The sequence below is a fragment of the Sus scrofa genome, chromosome 5 (genome assembly GCF_054392235.1).
Source record: "Sus scrofa isolate SSC_HxYL_T2T_F1_AM1 chromosome 5, Sscrofa_HxYL_maternal_Yorkshire_Landrace_v2.0, whole genome shotgun sequence".
NCBI classification, from domain to species: Eukaryota; Metazoa; Chordata; class Mammalia; order Artiodactyla; family Suidae; genus Sus; species Sus scrofa.
In genome coordinates, this window is record NC_139387.1 from 35,250,603 (window position 1) to 35,277,998 (window position 27,396).

Genomic DNA, 27,396 nt, shown 5'->3' on the forward strand with positions numbered 1-27,396 from the left:
CCCATCCTGACCATGGTCTTAACCACTGAAAGGAATAACCACCCCAGAGCAATTCACGAAGTGAGAAGACTGTCATTCTCCTCCTGGCAAAGTCTTAATTCCTTGGCAAATGCTTACACACTGGAGTAACACCACGAGAGTCAGAGAAGTTTAATTGCCTGTGCATCTTGGGGAAGGAGTTCTTGGTAGTGAGAAAGTGTATGGGTTTCCCAGACAAAGCCATCTGGAGATGGAAGAGGGGGTTGTCTAGACAAGGAGACAGCTAGCTTTAGAAAGAAAAAGAGGACTCTGTGAGAGAGAGCGAGACAGAAAGAGAGAATCACGCAGAGCCCATGTTCCCAGCAGGCACTCGGTGTGGGTGGGCAGCAAAGAGAATGGCAGCCTGGATGCAGCTCTCGCCTTCGATCACTGCGAGGTTCAACCAGGCAGGTTCTGGAGGTAGCACAGGTCTCCCAACTGTGAAGCTTCTCCGTATGGGGTTTACAGGGAATGAGAAATATATTAAATGGGGTAAATTAGTGTGGGACCAACATCTTAGATGCTGGATAACGACAGAGCCAGGCTGCAAAGCCTGACATTTACTCAGGATTGTTTCATGCTGCTCAATAAATGAAACAAATGAGCTAGGAGCAGGGGGCCAGACCTTGGGTGAGGCAGTGGGGACAAGACAGAGAATCTAACCCAGGCTACCTTCAGGAGGCTCTGCACCTTTTCAAACTCAATCAAAGCTGGAAGCAAAGTGAGAAGAATGGTCCAGAACACTCTTCCCACAGGAGCCCTTTGTGGGAAAAGGATCATACCAGAAGGCACCTGGCAAGCCTTGTGGGGGCGAAGGTGGGTGGTTAGAGACTGACAGCTTTGGCTGAACCCCATGGCACCAAGGCAGGTGCATGCATGTGTGTGGGCCCAGAACCGTGCATGCATGTGGCCCCTGTGAGCGCTAAGGCAGCCCTCTCCTGCCCTACCTACCAAATGATGTCTTAAGAAAGCCTAGGCAAAAGGTAAATGAAATGATTTTTTAAATTCGCAATTGAAAGACCATATGCCCTGCAAGGATATTTTAGGTTGTGACCCCCACAATTGATAAGATATCTCTACAGCTGCCCACTCAGGCTGGAGTCTGCAGTGAGGTGAGGGAGGCTCTCAGGGACTGAGCTGTTCCTATTTGGAGAACTTGAGAGAGAGAGAGAAAGACAGCACCCTGCGTTCATGCACCCCTCCACCCAGCCACCCACCCACAGTTTAGACCTAATCAGGTCGAGGCATGTAGAGCTCAGCTCCCCTGGGAGGTCTTGATTCTGTACAGACAACAGTCTCAGCACATCGCTTTCCAGCAACCCCCGTTGGAAGCTGCTCGTGTACTATAAAGTGCCTTTCGTGTTCAAAAAATATCCCACCTTCAAACACAAAGTACTATGTTTTTTAAAACATAAGATGCATGTGCTTCAAAATCTCACATTCCAACAAGTTTCTTGGGTTTTTTTTTTTTTTTAAGTATTTAAATCCTTTTTTTTTTTTCTTTTTGCAAAAATATTAAGGGAGCTACCATTGGGGGGAAAAGAAGTCAAGAAAATCTAGGAACTGAAGATTTTGGTAAAGAAAATCTTAACGTAAAATATAATTTCTTCTATTATGCCCTCTGGCCTAAGATCAAAGACATTTACTTTACCTGAATGCCCACATTCTAAAGAGATGATGTCTATCTCCTTTGCTGTATGTTGAGCACACGATAGATACCACACAGTGCTAGGGGGATACATTTTTATAAAATACATCCGAATGGATTTTTGTTTGTTTGTTTAAGCTAGGAAGTATTTTTTCCTTACAATTGTCCCAAGTTTCAAGATCTACTTTCAAGTGATCTGAAACAAGTTCAGAGGATTTATGATATTTAATGTACATAGGGTTTTCTCAGAGACTACCATAATCTTCAATTTGCATCCCATATATTTAAAGAATACTTTCATGGAGTTCCCATCATGGCACAGCAGAAACAAATCCAACTAGGAACCATGAGGTTGGGTTGCTGGTTGGATTCCTGGCCTCGTTCAGTGGGTTAAGGATCCAGCGTTGTTCTGAGCTGCGGTGTAGGTCGCAGATGTGGCTCGGATCCAGGGTTGCTATGGCTGTGGCATAGGCCAGCAGCTGTAACTCTGATTTGACCTCTAGCTTGGGAACCTCTGTATGCCACTGAATGTGGCCCTAAAAAGCAACGAAGGAAGGAAGGAAGGAAGGAAGGAAGGAAGGAAGGAAGGAAAAAGAAAGAAAGAAAGAAAAAAAGAAAGAAAGAAAGAAAGAGAGAAAGAAAGAAAGAAAGAAAAAGAAAAAAATACTTTCAAGTTCTTGACCTCATGTTTTATTTACACATATTTTTTAACCTTTCTATACCTTATCAGCATAGCCCTAATTTAGGACACAGTCACATATGGCCACTCTAATTGATAATGAAAAACAACAAGACTCAGTAATCAATAATGCCTATGTTTTCCTTACACATGATTTCAAATACAGTATATCCTGCAAAGCAAAGAGTTTTCCAATATTGTGAAGGTAATATTTCCTTAATCCAGGAATGAATTGTTGAGTAACAGGAGAACTAGAGAGGAAAAAAAATCTCATCAAAGATCTGTTCTTAATTGTTTATGATAAAACTATGCCATGATGCCTATCAAGTATAACTCAGGGTTTATAACTATACTTTTTCATGATAGTATAATTAAAGTATGATGTTAATTGATAAATGGAAGGTAAAGACATGATGTCCTTTTATCACATGCCGAGTGCACTGCTTCATCTTAATCATTATTTATCCAACACCTAAAATACGCCAGAGGGGAAATTTACTGCATTAATTTCAATCACTAGACATTTTAAAGAATGTTCTGAACCACATTTAATACATTATTTCAATTTCCCCTGTTTTCTCAGAATCATTCTTTTCAAATCAGATATTCCAGGAAACATTAAACTGGACAAATTAAGTCATTTTATATAACGTTCCCTCTGGTGTTTCTAATTTTCAAAATAATTACTCATCTTTCTCTTTATAGTCTCTGAATCAAAATTACTTAGTTCAACTGTATTAGGGCTCCCCAGAGAAAGGAAACCAATAGTATGGAGATGGATAGATAAACAGATGGATAGAGATAGATAGATAGATAGATAGATAGATAGATAGATAGATAGATAGATAGATAGATAGGCAGGCAGGCAGGCAGGCAGGCAGGCAGGCAGGCAGGCAGGCAGGCAGATAGACATTCATATAGAGAGAAAAAGATTTATTATAAGATATTTGCTACAGGCTGACAAGTCCCAAGATCTGCAGGGTGAGTCATCCAGCTGCAGACAAAAGGAGAGCTGACGGTGCCTTCCCAGTCTGAGTCAGAGGGTGAACACCAGGAGTCCCAAGGGTATATAGCTCTAGTCCAAAGGCCAGTAGGCTCCAAATGCAGCAAGAGCCAAAGATTCCGCCCTTGGTTTCAGTCCCCGTCCCAAGCCAGGAAATAAACCTGTGTTCCACTTCAAAGGCAGACATGCAGGAAGAATTCTCTCTTACTCAGACTCAGGAGAGGGTCAGCCTTTTTGTTCTATTCGGGCCCTCAACTGATTTGTTGGGACCCACCCACATTAGAGAGAGCAATCTGCTTTATGTGGTCTATTGATTTAAAGGTTAATCTCAGCCAAAATACCCTCATAGAACCACCCAGACTAATGCCTGACTGGATATCTAGGCACCCTGGTGGCCGAGTCAAATTGGCACATAAAATTAACCATCAATTACTTTCTCCAGAAACAACCATACTTTCTCCTACTTCTCCCAAATTTCAGAGTTTTGGAGGATTAAAGTGTTTCCAAACAAGAATTACTCTAAATAATTAAAAAATAAAACCTTATCAGAAGCAATACATTTCCTTCTCAAGCAGAAAAGGGATCCTTTCTTTTTCATATTTATAAAGTTCCACATTATTTATGTTAACTCTCACAATAAGTAGTGACACCCTCAAAATAAAGTAAAGGAACATGTTAAGCTGAAATTTAAATACCAATCTCCATTTAGAAACTTGTCCCCAAACTCCCAGGATATCATTAATGCTAAAGGTAAAGACATCTTACAAAAACGGAAAACGAGTAAGAATACATGAATAAATTAATACAAATGTCATAGAATCATAGGATTTAAGTTTTCTTTAGAGGCTTGTCAATGTATACTTTAAAACACATACAAAAACAATCCACAAATATTGAACATCCATCACGCGTTGTTCAGAAAGGGGTGAGGCCGGATGGCCACCTGAGCTTCAGGTTCACGGGGGGCTGTACCTTTGTCATCACCATGATGTGAGATATGACATTTGACCAGTTTCAGAAAAGCAGTCTTGTTTGGTTCCCCCACGCTGTAATGGGTATAATGAATTGGATTCACAAGAAACAGATGAGAAAGAAACCAATTTAAATCCCGCAACGTCCATTATTTAAGTGTAAGATTTTGTGTGACCGAGAACAAGCTACACATCTGTATTGAACCTGTCCTTTCCAGGGGTGGGGTTCTCTTGGAAGCAAAGTTTGAGGAGGGTGGCTGGTCTGGAGAGAACGGAAGGGAGCAAAGACTATCATACTCGGTGTAGCCCAAAGAACGACCCTTTTCCACCTTGGGGATATTTTTGTGTAAAGAGCAGCATGACTCAGTAATAGCCAAAACACCTGCCCCCTGGGCAGTGCTGGAGAGAAAATGCAAAGACTTTCTCTGTAACTCCTTCTTCCAGACTACACAGGAACTTGTTTGCACTCGTCATTACATCATTCTCCTTTATGTTAGCTTATGTAATAGGCTGAATGTCTCCTAATGACATAAAGGGAGGTACCTCAATGCCACCAGTGAAATGAAGCCAGAATTTGGGTTGGGGCTTGGTTTTGCCCCCAGATGATCACCTCAATTATCCATTCCAATAGAAGAATTAAGGAAGTGAAGTAATCCAGAAAAATAGGCCACCGTGTATAATGTTGACACGTCTCTCCACCAAAGTAGGATAAAAGAGACAGTAGACATTTGAATAAAGAAAAGGGGCTGTACATGTGTGAGAAAAACATTAGCAGATTATTCTTTAAGTCTTAAATACAAAAACACTGTAAGTTTTTACTTTTGTAAAACTAAAGTAATTTTTTTTTTAAATTTTATTTTATTTTTTTATTTCTTTGTCTTTTGTCTTTTTGTTGTTGTTGTTGTTGCTATTTCTTGGGCCGCTCCCGCGGCATATGGAGGTTCCCAGGCCAGGGGTTAAATCGGAGCTGTAGCCACCGACCTACGCCAGAGCCACAGCAACGCGGGATCCGAGCCGCGTCTGCAACCTACACCACAGCTCACGGCAACGCCGGATCCTTAACCCACTGAGCAAAGGCAGGGATCGAACCTGCAACCTCATGGTTCCTAGTCGGATTCGTTAACCACTGCGCCACGACGGGAACTCCAAACTAAAGTAATTCTGAGTGGAAACATTTATTTGTACATTGGAGACATTACATAAACTTATTTAAATAATGCAAACTAACTAGAAATATTAGAAGAGCAAATAATTATCAATAATATCAATCCAACGGAGTTGATATTTTCTAGGTATAGAAAGAAATTTTACATAAATAAGTTGTTTGCTGATACATCTAATTTTAGCCGTTATAAATCAATGTGAATCACAAAGCCCATAAAGATTATCAATAGTTAGGATGAAGCAAGGGAAAAATTACACTACTCCAAATGCCAGATTCTGATTAACGTGTATTAAATTTTAACATTTTCATTGCCCTGCATTGTCAAAAAATGGTGTTGGAGGACTTGCATATAGAGAGATGGGACACCAAGGCTTATTGCCAGGAAGCAATATTTATTTGTGTCGGCACTGGCTCAGCAGATTCATACCCAAAGACTGAGCTCTGAGGGAAGTGGGGTGTAGCCTTATATACCCTTCGTTAGTTTCCCCTTTACTTTTTAGCCCCTTTGTCTTCCTTACATTTGACTGGATGGTCTATGCTACAGAGTTAGTTACGCATGCGCACATAGGTGTTGGTTATGCCATGTTGCCTTCCCTTTGTGCTGGGAGGGCCCTTCCCACAACGGTCTCTTCCACCATTGCAGCTGTCAGTGTTTTACCCACCGCCCTCATCCCTTCATTCTCCTGCGCACCCAGCTCACTAGGGCCCATTACTGTCATCCTTCCTTTGCATTCATCCTGGCCCTTCTCCCTCAACAGCACGACCACCTGATTGTGCCCAAGCCCATGCTTTCTCTCCCTCTCCCTCCCTCCCTCCCTCTCCCTCTGTCTCTCTCTTGCCTCCAGCCAGCTGGAGAAAAAACCCACAATCACAATAAGGCACATGTTACATTCATGTCCCAAAAGCTCAAAAGGGCACTTGGCACTGCACAGTAACTCTCCAAGACACCAAGGAAAGTTGTCCAGAGTGAAAAGTCCCATCAGGAAAAAGATGGAAGAAACCCTAGGACTAAGGAAACCTGCTGGTGTCTGATTCAGAAATGCCTTTGATATGCTCACGCTTAGTCAACATTTTCATAGTTCCGGGTGGAAAAAAAGTTAAGTAGTTCATACATCTTTTAGTTACTGGGGGACGTGAGCAGCCTTAATGGGGCCCAGACCCCAAAAGGCTTTCCTTAACATTTCATAACGTTGCAAGGGGGGTGGGGAGTGGGAATCTCTATTTGGCTTCTTCCTCAGCTTTTCTCTGCTTGAGCTTCACCGGTTTCTGGGAATTCTGACCCTATTAGTTGCTTTTCCCACCTTATCAGTGTCCACGAGGCCTCTATGTACTGCACTGCCAAGACTCCCACTTATTCTGCGTCTAACAGGGTTCACCTCCCCAGCACCCCTATCTGGTCACCAGATAATGGGAATGCAACAGTGGAGTCCATTCATTTGCAGTAAGGCATACAAGGCCTTTTCTGAACTCTCCGTGGCAAAGTATAACTTGAGGCAAGGATGCTACCTGTCACTCCCTTTCATGTGGGACGGCTCAACTCAGCCTCTGAACACCGGCATCCAGATGACAGGAAATCAAGGTCACGCTATGGGGAAATGAGATGCCCCGATGTTACCATTAAAGGCAGGCGATGTGCGAGCCTTCATCACCAATCATAAAACATCCCTTCCCACCCTGAGGGAAATCATAGATGAGTTCGGAAGCCTTTCAGCTCAGAGAGCTGTTTATAACGGCGAAGAAAATGCTACCATAGCCTCCGACCTCATATGTCAGCTTGAAAGACAGATAAAATAGCCAAGAAAACTGCTTTCCATAAATCCCAGATGTGTTGGCTGCCCGAGGCCCCATGCAAGATTCCACACACAATACTGAGGAAGGGATCACTTAGGGGAGCACTGACACATGGATAGATAAGAACAAAAAATTCCACAGTGGCTCATCTGAAGGAATCTGGGCTGCCTTCCAGCCAGGCTCCTGAGTGATTCCTCCCCGTGTGTTTTTACTTCTCATTCCCACCTGAAACCACCTACCCACCCCCTAACCCTGGGCACTGCCGTCTCCCAATGCCACAGACCCCTGCCTCTGAGCTCAGCACAATGCAGACCCCAGGAACCGCAGGTGCCTCCCACTACCAACCACACGTTGTCTCTCATTTGCCTCTTGGGGGCCGGACATAACCAAAACTAAAAACGCAAACCATCAGTTTGAATCTGCTTAAAACCACCCAGAGAGATGGGGAGCTCAATCTGGAGGCACTTAAAACATGCAAGGAATCAGCTGTGGGGATCTAAAGGTATTGTTTTCTCCTCAGCGCTGTGATTTCTTCTTTTATAGGTCCTTATGATTTGGGCCAATCTTTAATTCTTTCCCTCTGTCACGATAAAGTAGCTACAGAGGCTCCTACTAATTTCCCCTCTTCCCTGCCATCTGAAAGAAAAGAGAATTAGAAAAAAAGGACCACTGCTTCCAAGAGCACAAGTATAGAAAATTAGTAATAAGAAACAAACCATGTTCATTTCCAAAGTGTCTATTTTACCCTATCTTTTTAAAAAGGAAGGATGTAGCTGGTTTTCGTTTCATTTGGAAGCCCACTGTTTATAAGAAGAACCAAGAGCTGTGAAATTCTCTTTGGGAAAGAATGAAGAAAACCAATTAATAAATACACAGAACAATCAGCAGTAAACAGTTTTTTAATATTCCCAGCTTCCCTGCCTCTAGAACACATCAGTAACCCCAGAACAATTTACATGATGCAAGGCTTGTCCTGGGGGGGAAAAAAAGGAGGAAGCACCATTTTTTGGCCTTTTTTCCCTTCTATAACACCATGACTCCATGCTTTGAGGTCTCCTTAAAGTAAAAGGACAAAAACAGCTATTTACATTCTAACCTTGTGAGAGAATTTCACAACGCATTTAACTGCTAATTTTCATCTGAGGTTGTCAAATGTTGGGTATACAATGGAAGATCTGGGAACAAAAAAAGGGTTGCAGAGACTGCAACTGTTTTCCACATTCGCTTCCCTTTTTTTTTTTTCTTTAAAAGCAGATCCCTATATTGTTGTACGTGACCATGTACCTAGGTTAACGAAAATAAAACCCTATCCTGCTCAAACTCCCTTGTATTAAAAAGTTTTGAGAAAGATGCAAGCAGACGTTATTGATGAGCTTCTGGAAAATGCTGCAAAGGGAGCTGACTCGGCTGACATCCTTTGCCTTTCCCCCTTTCTTCCTCCTGCTCTCTGGAATGTGGGCATGATGGCCAGAACTCTAGCAGTTATCCTGTGAATAAAGGTGACCCTGAGATGGAAAGCCTGGCCTACGAAGATAAGAGCAAAAAGATAAAAACAACCAAACCACTGATGACTATATTCATATCATGAAAGCCCTGGACTGCCTCCCTTAAGATTTATTTTGCTCAAGAGAAAAAGTGAAGCTCTATCTTAAGTTACTAGGATCTTGGGTCTCTACTACTGTAATTAAGTCAACAGCATACCTGTCACAATCACCATGCTGCAGCCTGACACCCAGGAGGCATATAATAAATATTTGATGAATGAACTATACATTAAATTCCATTTAAAAGCTAGGGAGCAAGTTCCCATTGTGGCTCAGTGGAAACGAATCTGACTAGCATCCATGAAAATGCAGCTTCAAATGCCGGGCCTTGCTCATTGTTTCAAGGATCCGGTTTTGCCATGAGCTGTGGTGTAGGTCGAAGATGTGGCTCAGATCCCACATTGCTGGGGCTCTGGCGTCAGCCGGCGGCTACAGCTCTGGTTAGACCCCTAGCCTGGGAACATCCATATGCTATGGGTACGGCCCTAAAAAGACAAAAAATAAAAATAAAATAAAAACTAGGGGAAATCTCCAGAAAATAAATTGAGCCCATATTGCAGGTAGAATAATACAGATGTGTCTCTGCCGCTTATCCAGAGGTGCACCATCAGCTGGCAGAGACCATCACATTCTCTGACTTGATTTCATTTTCTTTAGGCAAAAACTTGGTATGGAAACGTGCTTGGCTGATAGGAAGAGTGATCTTGCATTGGACTGACTAATGGAGAGAACACTGGCAGGTTTCAAAGCAAACGATGCCCAGCTCAGAAGAGACGCTGGATACAAGTTAATACAGCAAGATAAGAATCCTTCCCCTCACGACAGAAATAAATTATATGGTGACTGATGTTATTTTAAAGAAATGAGGAGGTTCACTTTTCTAACAGATTTTGGCCACTTAGGAAGATAAGTAAATACATCCACTGGACTCCGTGAGTTCAAGAAACAATGCCAAAAAAAAAATTTTTTTTTTTTTATTTTGTAAAACTTTTGCCTTTTTTAGGGTTGCACCCGCAGCATATGGAGGTTCCCAGGCCAGGGGTCTAATTGGAGCTGTTGCCGCCGGCTTACACCACAGCCACAGCAATGCCAGATCCGAGCCGCGTCTGCGACCTACACCACAGCTCATGGCAATGATGGATTCCCCCACCCACTGAGTGAGGCAAGGGATCGAACCTGCAACCTCCTGGTTCCTAGTCGGCTTCATTAACCACTGAGCCACTACGGGAACTCCAAACTCCGCAAAATTTTTTTAAATCACCATTCCATATGCAAAGTTAGAGGATTTTTTTTTTTAATAACTAAGTAAAGATCTCTGATCCCTACAAGGGGACACAGAACATGACAGTATTAGTGAAATGGGTTTGGGGCAAACTGCCAAGCCAGATGCAAAGTACGCAAACTTGCTGTGAGCTTGTCCAGGAACAACGTTCCAGGAAAAAAAAAAAATTATTTTGAAAAGTAAAGTAGAACTACATTCTCAAGTATGTATGGCCACTGGGAAGTATCACGCAATATCCCTCTTACATTATACAGAAGAGTGAATGAACAATGACGGAGTTTTCATCTGTCCCGGCCATTTAGAGGGGATAAAATGACAGGGATAACTGGAGGATGTCGTGGATTATCGTCAAACCTGTTTGAGGAAATTTCTGAATAAACAGAAATAGCAGGGAAACTCCCGTTGTGGCACAGAGGTAACAAGCTCAACTAGTATCCATGAGGACACAGGTTCGATCCCTGGGCTCGCTCAGAGGGTTAAGGACCTGGCATTGCTGTGAGCTGTGGTGTAGGGGCTTGAATTCTGCATTGCTGTGCCTATGGCTTAGGCCAGCGGCTGCAGCTCCGATTTGACCCCTAGCCCAGAAACTTCCACATGCTGCACATGCAGCTCTAAAAAGCAAAAAGGAAGAAAGAATGAAACAGCAAGAAAGTAGGTGAATAAAGTGACTAAATGTATCAGACATTTTAGTACAAGAACAATGATAATAAATATTCTAAGAGGTAAACTGATAGTCTCCTCGATGTGGCAACGGAAGCTGCGTTCTCAAAGGAACATTTCCTCTTCAATGTCAGCAAAGTCATTACCCCACCATGTACTTCCGAAGGAGCCACCAAGGAGTTTTTGTTTAAATTCCCAGTGTTATACAGTCAATGTTGCCACTTCCTCTGACAATAACTTCCGTCTTTTCCATAGAATAATGTTCTCCACCACCTAAGGAGATTGTTACTTTAATTTTTTTCCTTATGCCAAATGGCCCATTAGTGAAATAAAGGTCTATTCAAGACTTGCAAGACCCCCATGGCTCGAAGCTAAGCGATTGCCTAAAATCAAACTTTGAAAATCAGCCTGCTGCTCTCAGTTCTCCTTTATTTCCTCACGTGGTTGAAGCACTGCAGCTCTGGTGAAAAACCTGAGCTTGAGTTCTGTCTCTCCCACTTGGCCAGCACGGAAGTAGCAGGCCACCAGCCCACGGGTCTGATCTCCTGCTTTCCATCTATGAGATGGGAAGGTGGATTACATGGGCTTTTGAGTCCTTTCCAAATACACTGCCAAACCATTCCGTAGGACTTTAGATAGCAATCTACATATTTGGTTGGTAGACCTTGAGGTTATTTGCTTTCAGACATTAAGAAGGTAATTTCTCTCTTTTCTTTTTTCTTAGGGCCACACCTGCAGCATGTGGAAGTGTCCAGGCTAGGGATGAACTGGAGCTGCAGCTGGTAGCCTGTACCACAGCCACAGCAACGTGGGATCCCAGATCCAAAATGCAGCTTGCGGCAACCACCGAGCGAGGCCAGAGATGGAACCCACACCCTCAGTGATATTAGTCAGGTTCTTAACCTGCTGAGCCACCATGGAAACTCCCAAGAAGGCAATTCTTTTAGGTGCAAAATCTATGCCTGTGTGCTCCAAATAATCAGACTTTTGTTTGACATGGAATACTGAGTCAAAGCACATTTCACTAGCTTACATTTTTCCACTAGAAATATAGCTCGCCATTAAAATCACAAAGCACGAATATCACAGATCACACCATGAAAAGCAAAGAAAAAAAATACGTTCAGGAAGGCACAGTCGGGTATGAACTATTTAATCTAATCATAACAGTCTCACAAATCTGTTTAGAAAGCTCACCATACATTCATTCATTCATTCATTATTGAATGTGCATTGTGTTAGGTGCTGTGGTAAATTTGATATTTACATTAGTTGTACATTTAGCACAGCACCTAACACATAGTAAACATTCAATAAAAACTGTTACTGCCTTCTAGGGTGTAGAAATCATCCAACTTGTTACATTATGACAAAGTCTCAGAGCTTTCCTGACATCAGAATTCCTTCATTATATACTAACACTCTCCAAGTAAGAAGGAATTAACATACCTCCTCAGTCTTACCTCACAGAACCCTCCAACTATTCCAGCCTATAAATGGGTTTCTGCGGTACGTGTCTCTATTATGCCATTATCCTTTCAGAAATCACTGATGGATGATTCTGGCTCCAATAAACCTTATTTCAATAAATATGTGTGGCATGCTTAGTATGTGTCAGGCAGTGTGTTAGCTATGAGATACAGTGAACAAAGCAGTGGAGAAGTCTCTGCTCCCATAGAGCTTAGCATGGAGCAGATATTGATGGAAAGTGAATAAGATCAATAAGATGTATCCCTATGCACTCGGTCATTCTAATCACTACACTTATTATTTGTTTACATGACTACTCTGTCGGTTTCGGTTCTTAAAACCCGGTAGGGACTCAGTAAACATCTTCTAAGTGAAAATTTTCAGTCCCTCTCCGTTTCTGTTGGCAATTAGGAAACTGCTGCTCCACAGAACTTGGCTGCCAGCAGTAAAGGACAAATTAGCATTCACTGTTAAAACATCTCTAGTCATTGCTATGGACTCCTACCTATAAGGTCCCCGTCTCCCCCTCCTCCTCCGTAATGGAGCGTGATTTAGCTCAGGTTTCCCTAGTTCTCAGGGGAAGTAGATCTTATCCCCGGATCCAAGGCTGAGTCTAGGGAGCCTCCTCTTACCGTGATCGTCTCATTCGCCTTGATCTTGATGGTTCAGAAGCGAGCACACAACCTAAGTCAACCAATCAGGCCAGAAGAAAGAATTTTTAGTCTATGGCTGGAAAGAAGCCCTTTCTTCCACTATAATTAGGGACAACTGCCACTAGCAGTGGCAATTATCTTGGGACCACGATAGAAGCCAGTTTGAGAAAAAAGGTGACACGGGGAGTAGAGGTGAGATCCTAGAAAAATGGAACCAGAAATGCCCAACTTCTGACTTCCAGTTACATGGGGTACTATATCTGTTCACTGTTTGTGTCAGTGTAAGCAGGGGATAGTGTTGCTTACAGTTAAAAGTATCCTGCTATAATATAATCCTCTGGAAGCTACTGGGTGAACTCCAGGTTAGGAGGGAAGAAATGCACTTTTGTTTGTGTGTGTGTGTGTGTGTGTGTTTTCGCTATTTCTTGGGCGGCTCCCGCGGCATATGGAGGTTCCCAGGCTAGGGGTCGAATTGCAGCTGTAGCCGTCAGCCTACGCCAGAGCCACAGCAACATGGGATCTGAGCCACGTCTGCAACCTACACCACAGCTCACGGCAACGCTGGATCCTTAACCCACTGAGCAAGGCCAGGGATCGAACCTGCAACCTCATGGTTCCTAGTCAGATTCGTTAACCACCGAGCCACGATGGGAATTCCAGAAATGCACTTTTAGATACATGGGTATATTCAAATAAAAACGCTGACCACAAAGGCAGCACATCTCCTTTAAGACCTGGCTAGAGAGTGAGGCATCTGTAATTATTGCTGTAAAATCAAAACACTTTCCACAAATAATTTATAAGGTCCTTTCCCCTCTCTCAAAACTTGTTGTTTAATATCCTTGATGTTTGGCTTTAAAGTTCTTTGGTGAAAAGGAGTTCCCTTGAGTTAAAAGCAACGTAAGACAATATTCTGTGGATAATTCATTCATTCACAGAGGCAGAAAGTTAGCAATAAATAACTCAAAGAGGAAGGACTCTTTCAGAATCGCGGTCCTAGAATCACAGCTGGAAAAAATCTTAGAGAGTGTCTAGATTAATGCTTTTCAAACTCTTCCACTGAAATCCATGAGGGAAATGTTTTGATGAGGATGGAAATCGTGCCTAAAGTGGCCTGTCAAAAGCATGAAATATCTTCGACGTTTGACTTTTAAGCTTTCAAATGCAAGGGAATTTTGTGTTCTAGTGCAGAATATTATTCACATATAATTTTTCCCAAGTCTTAGTGGAATTAATAGCCCACAAAGATGAACAGTGTCTATAGTCTGTCTGTGGGTTGTCCTCACTGACATGCCACTGTGTACCCCTAAGGGCAGAAAGGACGTTTACCCAACCATCACCCTCCTGTCACAGATCACAGGACTGAGGCCAAGGGGGGTTAAATAACTTGACCAAAGTTATTAAGATATGACTAGAAAAGCTGAACAGGATCAAGCTCATTTTAACTTCTAAGACCAGTACTCTCTTCAAATATTTCTTTTGATCTTGGTATGAAAATAAGAGCAACCCAAATTAGAGAAGTTCAGCTACAGCTCCAAGCAAATTCCTGAGGCTGTGGGTCACATCCGGAGCATGCCCAGCCTCAGTGCCTTTGCACTTGCTATGCCTTTTCTCTAGAAGGCTTTTCTGACTCCCTTCACGGCTGGCTTCATCCCTCCATTCCTGTTTCAGCTCAAATGGTATCACTTTAAAAAAGAAGTCTTCCCTGACCATCCATCCTTTCTAAATTGGTCCTCCCATCCCCAGTTATGCCCTACCACCGTATCAGTCTGATTTGGTTCTTTCCTAGGATATAGCACAATACAAAATTATCTTATGTATTCGTTCCCTTTCTGGTTCCCTCCCTCTTGAATATAAGCTCCACAAAGGAACAGACCTATTCTGTCTTGTTCATTGCTCACACCAGAATTGGGGGTTTGCACATAGAAGATGCTTGAAAAGTATTTTTTTTTTTTAATTGTAAATGAGTATCCTGTGCGCATGGCTCTCTCTTTTAACACCTTTCCTCCTTCACCTCTGCCTGCTCAAGTATTATCTCTTCTAAGGACAACTCAAATCATTTCTTTTAGGAAGCCTCCCCAGGGCTATTTACCTGACCAGCCAGTGAGGACACTGAGAACAGGAAATTTGCCTTATTCACTTTTACATTCCTGACATGGGGGGGGGGGGGGGCTTTGATCCCAGCCCTTCCCTCCTGTCACCTGCTTGTTTGCCTTTCTCATTTCAGATGCACTTTTCTCTATGTTCTAGAAGACCAGTTTAAGGCTATCCTACGCATGGTTAACTGTATTTTCCATTATGTCAATTCTGTGTCTTAAACACTCCAATAAAAATTTTAATTGTCATTTCATTTTTTTTTTTTTAATTCCTCTTGCCTTCTTTTCCTCCTGTCATCCAGGTTCTCTCTTTTTTTAACCTCAAAACATTCTTTCCTTTGGGCTTTATGAGCTTTCAGTGAGCGTCTGTTTCTGGTTGATGCAGGATGCCTAAGTTATTTAAGAGAGCATAAAATTTCCTGTAAAAAATTATACTCGAAAGTACTCTCTTCTTCTGATCCTTCAGCTTGACGCTTCTTTCTCTTAACCTGCATTGTTATTTTGTGGACCCTAAAGTTAGGGGGGGGGTCCTTAGAAGGCAGTTCTATCCAGACCCCTATATTGACCAAATGGATGATTCAGAGAGCACTTAGCCTCAATGTCCGCCAGGGAGTAGGTGGAAAGCCGAGGGAAAACGGGCAAGCTGCCTCTCTCCTGTCTCTAAGAATCTAGGCGAATTCAGAGAGGCTCTAGCGGACCTAGGTGGGATCTTCTCCCAACTCTATCAAATGATGAATTTCAGAGATACGGGAAAAACCATGCCCACCAGTGTGCACAGGGTGACACATTTCCCAAGATGCAATGCACTCTTCCCCCAGCCCTCCTACACTGTGTTCAGCCCTACTGTGTTTTGAATGTACTGTCTTCAAAGGGACCCTGAGAGTGAAGGGAACAGAATCTAAGCCTCTTCACAGGAAATGGAGTAGAAGAAAAAAGCAAGAGGCCAAGAGCTGAACCTTACAATTTGCTAAATTTAAGGACTTGAAGGAAGACAGAGACAGAGAGGAGCAGCAATTCAAGAGATACACTCTAACCATGTCATGTCACAGAGATGATCAGTAGAGGCAGAGGGAAGGCTGAAATACTGCAGATAGGTGACCATCGGCGGCAGTGATTTCATCAGAGAAAAAGTATGAATACTGCATGATTAGAAGGCCCCTGATGTCCTTGGGCTTTTCAAAAGGATAACTAAGAAGATCACTCTGGCAGATGATTAAGCACTGAATAGAATGATGAAGAACAGGAAACCAGGGCATATGCTCCTTGAGAAAGATCGACAGTGAATTATAGGAGAGAAATAGGGAGTTGTTGTCTATTGCAATACTGTATGAGAGATGTTAAAATCTGCAAGTATTTAAACCTCTAAGTGAAAATAATTGGCATAGTTGCCTTTCTGCATTTGGGAAGACTATCTCGGGTTAAGAAAACAGTGAGCGTTTTTTGAAATAAAGGCGTACACATGGGATGAGGGGAAAGGATTCAACCCCAGAAATTAGAAATCTGAGAAGAGTAGATAAAATACCAGTAAGGAAAGGCTTCATAATTTTTCTAACATGGCATCCACTACTTTCTTCCTTAACTCTGCTAAACACCGTGGAATTTTTGGACCTCTCTTTTCGGTACTTCATAAAATCGTGATATGGCCCCCAAATCAACTATATGCCAAATTTTTAAGCCTTCATAAAACTAAATAAAACGGTGCACTTGTATGTTTTGATGGCTGGCCATTATTATGCTCATTGACTACAAAGATTATAACAGAAGAAAAGTGAAATTCTTTTGAATGGTGTTTAAAACGGAAGTATTTCATAGGTAAGAAAAAGTCATTTAACATTATCTTTCATATCTTACCTGTGAGAGCATCGGAGATCTATTCTTTTCAATCATAGCCCAGCAAGATTAAGTGATAACATAAAAGCTCCTGGCCAGCAGCAAATGTGGTAAAGGGAGTGGAACCCACGCACCAGGAGCACTGGCTCAGCTCTGATCTCCAACCCCAAAGAGAGTGTCATAAAGATTCCCTCCCTGCACGAGCAACAAAAGCACAACCTAGCAGACGTCCACCTCATTAGTCTAACCATCTCTTAGTATTTTGTTTGCTTTTACTTCATTAGTCATTTGAGAAAGGTAACGAATTGGAAACTCTTCCACTGGAAGAACTAATTCTTGTCCCGGAAAGGAATCCTCAGGATTATCCATCAACTGTTCACATCGTTTAGCCTTAAAAAAAAGAGATCAACTCAAACAAATTATTTGTTGAGGACTCCTGTGGGACAGCTCTAAGACTGAAGCAAATAGGCCACTTATTTGGACACTGGATTGAGTCTCGTAGTCAAGTGAGCAAAGGATAAAGATTATATATATGAAGAAAACCATATCCAAGGCATTAGGCTCAAGGGTCTAAAATCAGAAGGAGAGAAAAGACTCACAGATTTTCAATGTGGTATAATGACCATAAACCACATGGTCATGTGAGACAAGGGATGAGATTATGTCTATAAGTGGCAACTTAGTTTTTTACTTAGAATCTTTTCTACGTGTGACATCTTTTAGCCTTTGGTCTAATTTTTCTCCAGGATCCAGGGCTTGTTGGCTGAAGGTAAATTTCCAGAGCAAATAACCCTTTGATGAGCAGACCGAACTTTCTTCTTAAGTACAGTCAACATAAGTGGAGGCTGGCACCACTTTTCCAATTCTTACGACAATATAAAGGCATGACTAAGATTGTACCTCTTCCCAGAGGAGCTGCACAGGAGTTTGGGATCATCAACATGTTAAATCTCCAGAGAAATCGACAATATACGATGAGATCACTTGTGTGTAATTAAACTAAAAATAAATTCTGTCTTACATTGTATGGAAATGACTGCTGACTTTTTCCCCACACATAACTACAGTCTGAGGGAAAGAATCAGCTTAGCAGTTTGCTGATGTTGAAATTCATTTATCCTACTAAACACAAGAGCTATTACTTCTTCCTCGACACAGTTTTATCGGGGTATACATCTTAGTTTCTGCATATTCAGTTCTTTCAACAAAAACTGAAAAGTGAATGGGCCTGTGGTGTGTCAGTGGCAGTTACAGGCTCTGAGGACATCACAAGGAAATCGAATAGAGAAGGCAACATCTCTGCCCTCACAGAGCTCCCAGTTTAGTGGATGGATCTATAAATGTACCACCTACATACAAAGGACAGCAAAGTTTTCCATCAATCTGCTTCCCTTCTTAGATTTGACAATGTCTGAATAGTGTCAGGGTTCTATACAAGTCACTCAGCAACTTTTATTCCACAGAGTATTAAACCACAGCCCAGATCTAAATTTTAGCAGACATGCATGATATTCTGCGGGTTGTTGTTGTTTTTTTTCCCTACAGTAGGGTGTCCTCCCTTGCATAAGTTACCTTTAACAGAAATATTTTTTGTAGTTCCCATCATGGCTCAGCGGTTAACGAAGCTGACTAGGAACCATGAGGTTCTGGGTTTGATCCCTGGCCTCACTCAGTGGGTTAAGGATCCAGCGTTGCCATGAGCTGTGGTGTAGGTCACAGACATGGCTCGGATCTGGCGTTGCTGTGGCTGTGGTATGGGCCTGCGGCTACAGCTCTGATTGGACCCCTAGCCTGGGAACCTCCATATGCTGCGGGAGCGGCCCAAGAAATGGCAAAAAGACAAAAAACAAAGAAGAATTTTTTTTTTTCCCAGTCTTAACCCCGCCAACCTTCCCCAGCAGCATTCCTCACTCTCCCAACATGTACCAAAAACGTTCTCTTGCAGTTTGTATTCTGGTGTGAGAGTACCTTGTTTTGAATGGTACTTTCCTGTCCTTGATCTCATCTCTCCAAAGATCTCCAAAGTCTCCTTTAAGGCGGCATATAATGTGATCACGTCTTATCTTTTCGGGTCATTTCGTACAGCTCACTTTATAGTCCATGGAGTGGCTCTTGTTGCTCCAATGGGCACCACTCCATCTTACTTGCAGGCCTTGGCTCACGCTCTCTTGTGCTGCCTGCCATAGGCTCTGGCTACACTCCTTCCTGGGCAAAGAGTGCAGACACTACCTTGAATACTTAGTTCAGACACTATCTCCTCCAAGAAACTTTCTCTGACCCTTGTATCTCTACTCCCCAGGGCTTCTTTAAGTTCTCCTCCTCTCTGCTTGTAAAATACATAAGAAAGAACCGTATTAACCGAACCTGCCGCTCGGAATTATAATCACCCAGGAGCCAACCCCAAAGAGGAGATGAAGTCTTGGTCAGGTTTGTGGACCAGCTTCTGGCACAGCCCCCCCTGCCCCATCCTACATACTGAAAAACATGTTTGCAGACTCAATTAACACCTTAATGAACCATAAAAACATGCTTCAATACAGTTTTTTAACTGTAAAAACAGCAAGTGGCAAAAACTTGTGAAAATCACCAAGTCTCCTAAACCAACGAATGTTTCTTAACTTGGTCCAGTGTCTCCCTTCTTTTTGGACACAAGCTGTCTATTTATTTAGCTTTTTTTTTTTTTTTTTGTCTTTTTTTTTTTTTGCTATTTCTTGGACCGCTCGCATGGCACATGGAGGTTCCCAGGCTAGGGGTTAAATCGGAGCTGCAGCCACCGGCCTACGCCAGAGCCACAGCAGTGTGAGATCCGAGACGCGTCTGCAACCTACACCACAGCTCACGGCAACGCCGGATGGTTAACCCACTGAGCAAGGGCAGGGACCGAACCCGCAACTTCATGGTTCCTAGTTGGATTCGTTAACCACTGGGCCACGACAGGAACTCCTATTTAGCTTTTTGTTTTAACTAGATATTAAACACACGTAAATGCTTGTTTGAAACTTGAAAAATCCTGCAGGGATCGTGGAAGTTGGTGCAGGAAAACACAGTAGAGCAACTGAACAAATATCTGTTGTGAGATTTACCGTCTGCCCAGGGGACACCTGAAAGCACTTCCTTAGCAAAGCTCTTCCTTCACCTATGAGGTAATAATGACCAGGGAATTGCCAAAGCCCTCAAGCCAAAGAGCAGGTGACATCAACTTTATCCTGAGCAATTTAAATCTATCTGCGGTGCCATGTTCCCCAGAAGGGGCCTAGACGAAAAACAAGAGTCAACTGTGTTTTCCTTTATGGTTCTTTTCTACCCTTAGCAGCTGCCCCTCTAAAAAAAAAAGATGAAACTTAAGCTTTGTCTATGGAGATTACTTTCACAGTTAGGATTTTTTTAGTCCCATTTAGTTGCTACTGTCTTATCTCTGAGCCAGCTATCTTTGTAGTAAAATTCCTAAGCCCAACAGGTTTTGAATTTCCATCTGTTGTGTAATAAATTAAATTAATATGTCATATGACTTAAAAAGGCTTTTGTCCTGGGTTCCTGGAAAGGAGCTTCCAAACTTGGAACTGCCTGAGGGAAAGGAGTATCTTTGTTATTTACTGTAGGTCCTCAGACTACACCTGAATTTAGGCAAATGAAGAACTCAAAGGGGGTCCCCAGCCAGTTTCAGGAGGGGGCCAGCAGTGCTAAAAAGAGCAACCCTGGGATTAGAAGGGTGGGACTTTGAGTCTTGTGACATCAGCCTGACCTCTGGAGAGAGAAATGGGATTAAGGATTGAATTCAACTATTTAGCCAATGATTCAATAAATCATGCCTATGCAATGAAACCCCAATTAAAAACTTCGGATACCAAGGCTCTGGTGAGGTTCCTGATGGAGGAACAAATTAAAGTCCCTGGAAGGCATTGTCTCCTGATTTTAAGGAGAGAGCAGTGGAAGAAGCTCTGTGTTCAAGACCCTTCCAGACCTTGTCCTATCTGTCTCTTCATTTGGCTGGTTCTGATTTGTATCATTTATAATAAAACTGTAAACATTAGTGCCTTCCTCAGTTCTGTGGGTCATTTTAGGGAATTATTAAACCTGAGGGGGTTATAGGAAACCCGAATTTACATATAGTCAGCTGGTCAGAAGTGTAGGTGGCCTGAAGACACCTCCCCCTCCTCAAAACTTGTAGGTGTCATCTGAAGTGGGGGCAGTCTTGTAGGGGACTCTGCCCTCACCCTGTGGAATCTCCAGGAGGCAGTTGCAATAGAACACTGCTGTACCACAGTAACCACACAATGGCCATGTTTTATTCAGCAAGATAAAATGTCAAGGAGTTCTCGTCATGGCTCGGTGGTAACGAACCGAATTAGTAACCATGAGGACACAGGTTCGATCACTGGCCTTGCTCAGTGGGTTAAGGATCCAGCATTGCTATGAGCTGTAGTATACGTCACAGATGCAGCTCGGATCCCACGTTGCTGTGGCTGTGGCTAGGCTGGCGGCTACAGCTCTGATTGGACCCTTAGCCTGGGAATCTCCATGTGCTAAAGGTGCGGCCCCAAAAAGACAAAAATTGTGGAGAGAGGATTAAGATGGCGGATTAGAAGGACTGGAGCTCAACTGCTCTCCTAAAAACAACAAAATTCACAACTAAAGGCTGAGCAATCTCCACCCAAATGGACCGGAAACCTTAAAAAAGATACCCTACTCCAGTAGAAAAAGAGGAGGCCACATCAAGAGGTAGGAGGGGCAATTTCGTGATATAAACAACCCCATACATCCGGGGTGGGAAGCTCCAGAGACTAAAAACCAACTGGTTCACAGAGACTCACCTATAGGAGTGAGAGTTCTGAGCCCCACATCAAACCCTCATGTGCAGGGATCCAGAACTGGGAGAAGGAGCCCCTGGAGCATCTGGTATTGAAGGCCAGTGGGGCTTGTGTGCAGGAGCTCCACAGGACTGGGGGAAATGGAGACCCCATTCTTAAAAGCCGCACACGGACTTTCACATGCACTGGGTCCTAGGGCAGAGCAAAGGCTCCATGGGAATCTGGGTCAAACCTAACTGCAGTTCTTGGAGGACATCCTGGGAAAACAGGGGTGAATGTGGCTTGTTGTGAGGGAGGGACATTGAAGGCAAAGCTCTAGGAATATTCAGCAGCTGCCTTTCTCTGGAGGTGGCCATTTTTGGAAAATCTGGCCCCACCCATCAGTCAGTTCTGAGAAGCCCCAGGGCAAACAACAATTCAGGTGGGATCACAGCCCCACCCCTCAGTAAACAGGCTACCTAAAGACCCCTCAGGCACACAGCTGCCTCTAATCCCATCCAGAGACTAAGACCCACCCACCAGAGGGATTAGAATAGGCTCCACCTACCAGGGGGTAGGCATCAGCCCCTCCCATCAGGAAGCCTACAGCAAGTCCCCATACTGACTTCAGCCACAAGGGGGGCAGACACCAGAAGTAAGAGAGGCTACAGCTCTATTCTCTGTAAAAAGGTCACCACACCAAAAACCTATAATAATGAAAAGACAGAGAACTATAACTCAGATGAGGGAAAAAGGAAAAATCCCAGAAAGTCAGCTAAGCGATGAGGAGATTCTCAGCCTCCAGGAAAAAGACTTTAGATTGTTGATGCTAAAGATGATGCAAGACATTGGAAATAAACTGGAGGCAAAGATGGATAACTTACAGGAAACACTGAGCAAAGAGATACAAGATATCAAACTTAAACAAGAAGAGATGCAAAATACAATAACTGAAATAAAAAATTCACTAGAAGCAGCTAACTGCAAAATACAGGAGGCAGAAGAACACTAAGCGAGGTGGAGGATAGATGAGTGGAAATTACAGAAGCAGAACAGAAAAGAGAAAAAAGATTGAAAACAAATGAAGAGAGTTTCAGAGAACTCTGGGACAACGTGAAACACACCAACATCCCTATTATAGGGGTGCCAGAAGGAGAAGAGAGAGAGAAGGGGACAGAAAAAATATTCCAAGAGATAATAGCCGAAAACTTCCCTCACATGGGAAAGGAACCACTCACCCAAATCCAGGAAGCACAACGAGTACCATATAAAATAAACCCAAGGAGGAATACACCAAGACACATATTAATCAAACTGACCCAAATGAAAGACAAAGAGAAAATCTTGAAAGCAGCTAGGGAAAAGAAACAAGTAACATACAAGGGAACCCCGATAAGGTTATCAGCAGATTTTTCAGCAGAAACTCTGCAGGCCAGAAGGGAGTGGCATGATATACTTCACGTGATGAAAGGAAAAAACCTCCAACCAAGATTAATCTACCCAGCAAAGCTCTCATTTAGATTTGAAGGAGACATCAAAGCCTTCTCAGATAAGCAAAAGCTGAGAGAATTCAGCAACACTAAACCAGCCTTACAACAAATACTAAAGGAACTTCTCTAGACAGAAAAGAAAAGCCCGCATCAGGGAACAAAAATTCCACAAATGACAAGGCTCACCAGTAAAGGTATATATACAGTAAAGATATGAAATCATCCATGCACAATTATACCACCAAAATCAGAAATCATGAGATGAGGTGGGTACAAATGCAGGACACTGGAGATGAACTTGCAATTAAGAGAACAACAACTTAAAACAATCTCATATATATATAGACTCTTCTATCAAAACTTCAGAATAACTGCAAACCAAAAATCTACAGTTGATACACAAACAAGGAATCTCTTGAGAAGAAATATATCTCATAGTAAATAAGTGCATAATCCACTGTGAAGGGGGTCATTTGACATGATTCTTGGAATGCTGAAGTCTTCTTAGATCTGATTCTGATTTCCTCTCCATCAAAGAATTTATGATAATTATAATTAAATGATGCAACTGTACAATTAAATAATACAGTTCTACAATTGTATTATTAATAACCATTTCTCTCCATGGTACAATATAAGGTCTATAATGTCTTGTTTATCACATCACCTAGAATGGTGTAATGCCTATACTGAAGAATCAATAAGATGTAACAAATTGTGAGGACATATTTATATAGTTACACTGTTTTTTAACCAATTTATGCATTTTATATTTTACTTATTTTCAGAGAGTGTATTATTTTTGTTATTCTTACCAGTTATTCTTTTTATTATGCTATATAAAATATTTAATGATATATAAGGCTTTCTTCTTTATAAGTTTTATTTGCATAATATATACAATTTTAATATAATGCTAATTTTTAAAGAAAAATTGAAATGTAATAGATAATACTAAATAGTAAAGATGAAAGCCATACAACATGGGATAAAGTATAGAATAGATTTCCTATTTGTCTCAGCATATTTTCCATTCCACTTCTCCAGAGGGAGTCACTTAATCTCTTTCTTAAGATCCATGATATAATAATCCATGTGAATGTAACTGTGTTTAAATATATGTATTTTATTCTGTTAAAAAAAGAAATATATATAGGTTCCTCAAAAAAAAAAAAAAAGACAAAAATTGTAAAAATATAAAATGTCAAGCCTAGATTCAGGGTCAAGTCTGCCACTTAAATAGCTCTGTGGTCTTGGAGGAGCCACATAACTGTTCCGAGTGTCCGTTTTCTCCTCGGTAAATGAAAAGGCTGGACTCAGTGGTGACTTCTGCCCCTTCCCATCTCTGTACTGTTCTCATTAGGACTCAGTTTGGAGAAGCCAATGACGGTGTTTTTCCCTGGATGATTTTCCTCAACAGGCTTCTCTTATTAGCAAACTGGCAGGTAGGTTTGAGGCCTTAGTATTTGCTGTTCCCTCTTCCTGGCACACTCCTCCCAGATCTGCATGACCCACTGCCCAACTTCCCCAAGGCTTTTCTGCACAAATGTCACTTCCCTGTCGATCCTCGCTGGCCACGTTATCTACAATGTCAACCCCTACCCCCAACGCTTGGCCACCCCTTTCCCTGCTTTATTTTATTCCATGACATTTATCATTAACTAACATACTCTATATGACAAAGGCTTCTCATCTATTTGCTCAACAGAATGTAAGCTCTGTAAAGGCAAGGATCTTTCCTGTGAGTCCACTGCTTTATCTTCAGCATCTAATAAAGTGAATGGCACATACATAGTATGTGCTCAATAAATATTTCACAGGTGGACCAATGGATCTCGATTTTCTGAGATCTAATAGGCATAGCAGTTTAGGTAATTCACAGGCTCATACCCGAAATAACTGCGAAAATGATCCCCCCCAATTCAAAACGACTGAAAGTACAATGATAGGTAACAAGAGAATGTGAGGAACTGTACTCAAAGAAAGGAATTGTGGGCACTGGGGGATTCTGGGGTGCTACTAAGGCTCAAAGAATGGAGACGATGGGATGAGTGAGGCGGAGATGAGCTAAGACACTAGGGGATGGTAAGAGCACAGAACATTCAAAGATGATGACAAGGAAAGGAATAGGAGGAATCCGTCTAGCAGTTGATGCTACTATAATTCCCAAAAAATGCTCAGTGGTCACAGCAAAGATTATGAAAACCAGGTGGCATAAGAGAAAGGCTCTCAAATGTTGAGAAATGGCAGAGGAATAACAGCTGAAACCAGATGTACAACACAGTAGCTACTAGACACAAGAGGCTATTAAGCCCTTGAAATGTGGCTACTCTGGATTGAGCTGTATTGTGAAAGTGTGAAATGAATGCCAGATTTCAAAGACTTAGGAAGAATTTTGAAATGGAACACGCATCATTAATTTTTTTTTTTTTTTTTTGCTTTGTAGGGCCACACCTACAAAATAATGTGGCATATGGAAGTTTCCAGGCTGGAGGTCCAATCGGAGCTACAGCTGCCAGCCTACACCACAGCCACAGCAACATGGCATCTAAGCCGCACCTGTGACCTACACCACAGCTCACAGCAACGCTGGATCCTTAACCCACTGAGCAAGGCCAGGGATCGAACCTGCATCCTCATGGATCCTACTCAGGTTTGTTCCCACAATGAGAATGCCTAAAATTTTTTAGATTATCTACATGTTCAAATGATAATTTTTGGATCTATTAGACAAAAAATAAAATTTCACCTTTTACTTTAAAAAAGCTAAAGGAACATGTTAAAGGACCTCTCAGGGTAAGCATTATATTTCTATTGGGAGCACATGAAAGAGGTGTCTACGAGGTGTATCAAGAATTCTGCAGGTTTTTTTTTTTTTTTTTGTCTTTTGTCTTTTGTTGTTGTTGTTGTTGTTGTTGTTGCTATTTCTTGGGCCGCTCCCTCGGCATATGGAGGTTCCCAGGCTAGGGGTTGAATTGGAGCTGTAGCCACCGGCCTACGCCAGAGCCACAGCAACACGGGATCCGAGCCGCGTCTGCAACCTACACCAAGCTCACGGCAACACCGGATCGTTAACCCACTGAGCAAGGGCAGGGACCGAGCCCGCAACCTCATGGTTCCTAGTCGGATTCGTTAACCACTGCGCCACGACGGGAACTCCCAAGAATTCTGCAGGTTTGATATCAACCCCCACAAATCTGGAGAAATAAAAGAAGGCAGAGCCTCCATTAGAGAAATTTGCTAAAGAAGCAGAATCTTCAAGGGAAAGCCGACTGTCAACATCAAGGAGGAAGTAAAATGGTTATTTGATTTGTCAAAGGTGATTATTTGATAGAGGTGTTTGGGGATGCCCAGGTGGAGGTAATCCTGCTGCAATATATAAAAGCATCAAATCAACATTCTGTACACCTTACCCTTACACAGTATTATATGCCAATTACATCTCAATAAAATAAAGAAAAAAATAAGTCTAGTTCACGTGTCAGAGGCAGGTTGACGGATTAAATCATATGGGACAGAGGTTCTTGGAAGTTCACCTACTCCATGCTGGTTCCCAAGCTGAGAGCATCTCCTCTAGTCAAAACCAACAAGGAGTTCCCACCATGGTGCAGTGGGTTAAGAATCCAACTGCAGCGGCTCAGGTTGCTGCAGGGGTGCGGGTTTGAACCCCAGCCTGGCACTGTAGGTTAAAAGATCCAGAGTTGCAGCAAGTGTAGCTCAGATTCAATCCCTGGCCAGGGAACTTACAAATGCCCCGGGTGCGGCCGTTAAAAAAACAAAACAAAACAAAACAAAAAACCTCTTTTTGGAAGACGACATGGATGAATATGTCATCCAATTATAATAGAGTCAATCAAACATTTAGTAAGGATGTAGTACTTGCTAGGTTCTAGGGATCTAAAAATGAATAACTTTTTGCTCGCAAATAGTTCTCAGGCCAGCAAGAGAGACAGGTGTATAAAAACAGATAAATTCCAGTATACATCCTTGCAAATAGAGTAACTGTGTATAAACTAGGCCCTGAGGTCAGAGCCAACAGTGAGATATACACAGTTTAAGACCTGCGTGCTGTTTTAGCTGGTACATGGGCTGTAGAAATAGTCTATTCAGCACAGTTTCAATTCTAGCTACAAAAAGGTCATGCCTTCTTTTACTTAAAAACAAAGTTTTTGATTGGGAAAAAAAAAACATATTTCCCATAAGACTTTTACAGATATAAAGGAAAATAATGGATAGTTTACAGATGTACTCCACCTTCTCTCATTTAAACTATAATTATATTTCATTCAAAAACTTTAAAAATACCAGA

At 42.3% G+C, this 27,396-nt stretch overlaps 1 protein-coding gene and 1 long non-coding RNA gene across 2 annotated transcripts in view; both read right to left on the reverse strand.

The window, feature by feature from the left end:
- GRIP1 (glutamate receptor interacting protein 1) overlaps positions 1 to 27,396 on the reverse strand; it is a 766,103-nt gene that overhangs the window by 596,024 nt on the left and 142,683 nt on the right. The gene's annotated exons all lie outside the window — the stretch shown is intronic.
- LOC146403323 (uncharacterized) lies at positions 14,897 to 21,876 on the reverse strand. Its single transcript, XR_014803555.1, has 2 exons — positions 19,743 to 21,876; positions 14,897 to 18,439 (listed from the first exon to the last, which is right to left on the reverse strand). It is a non-coding gene; the product is annotated as an uncharacterized LOC146403323 (long non-coding RNA).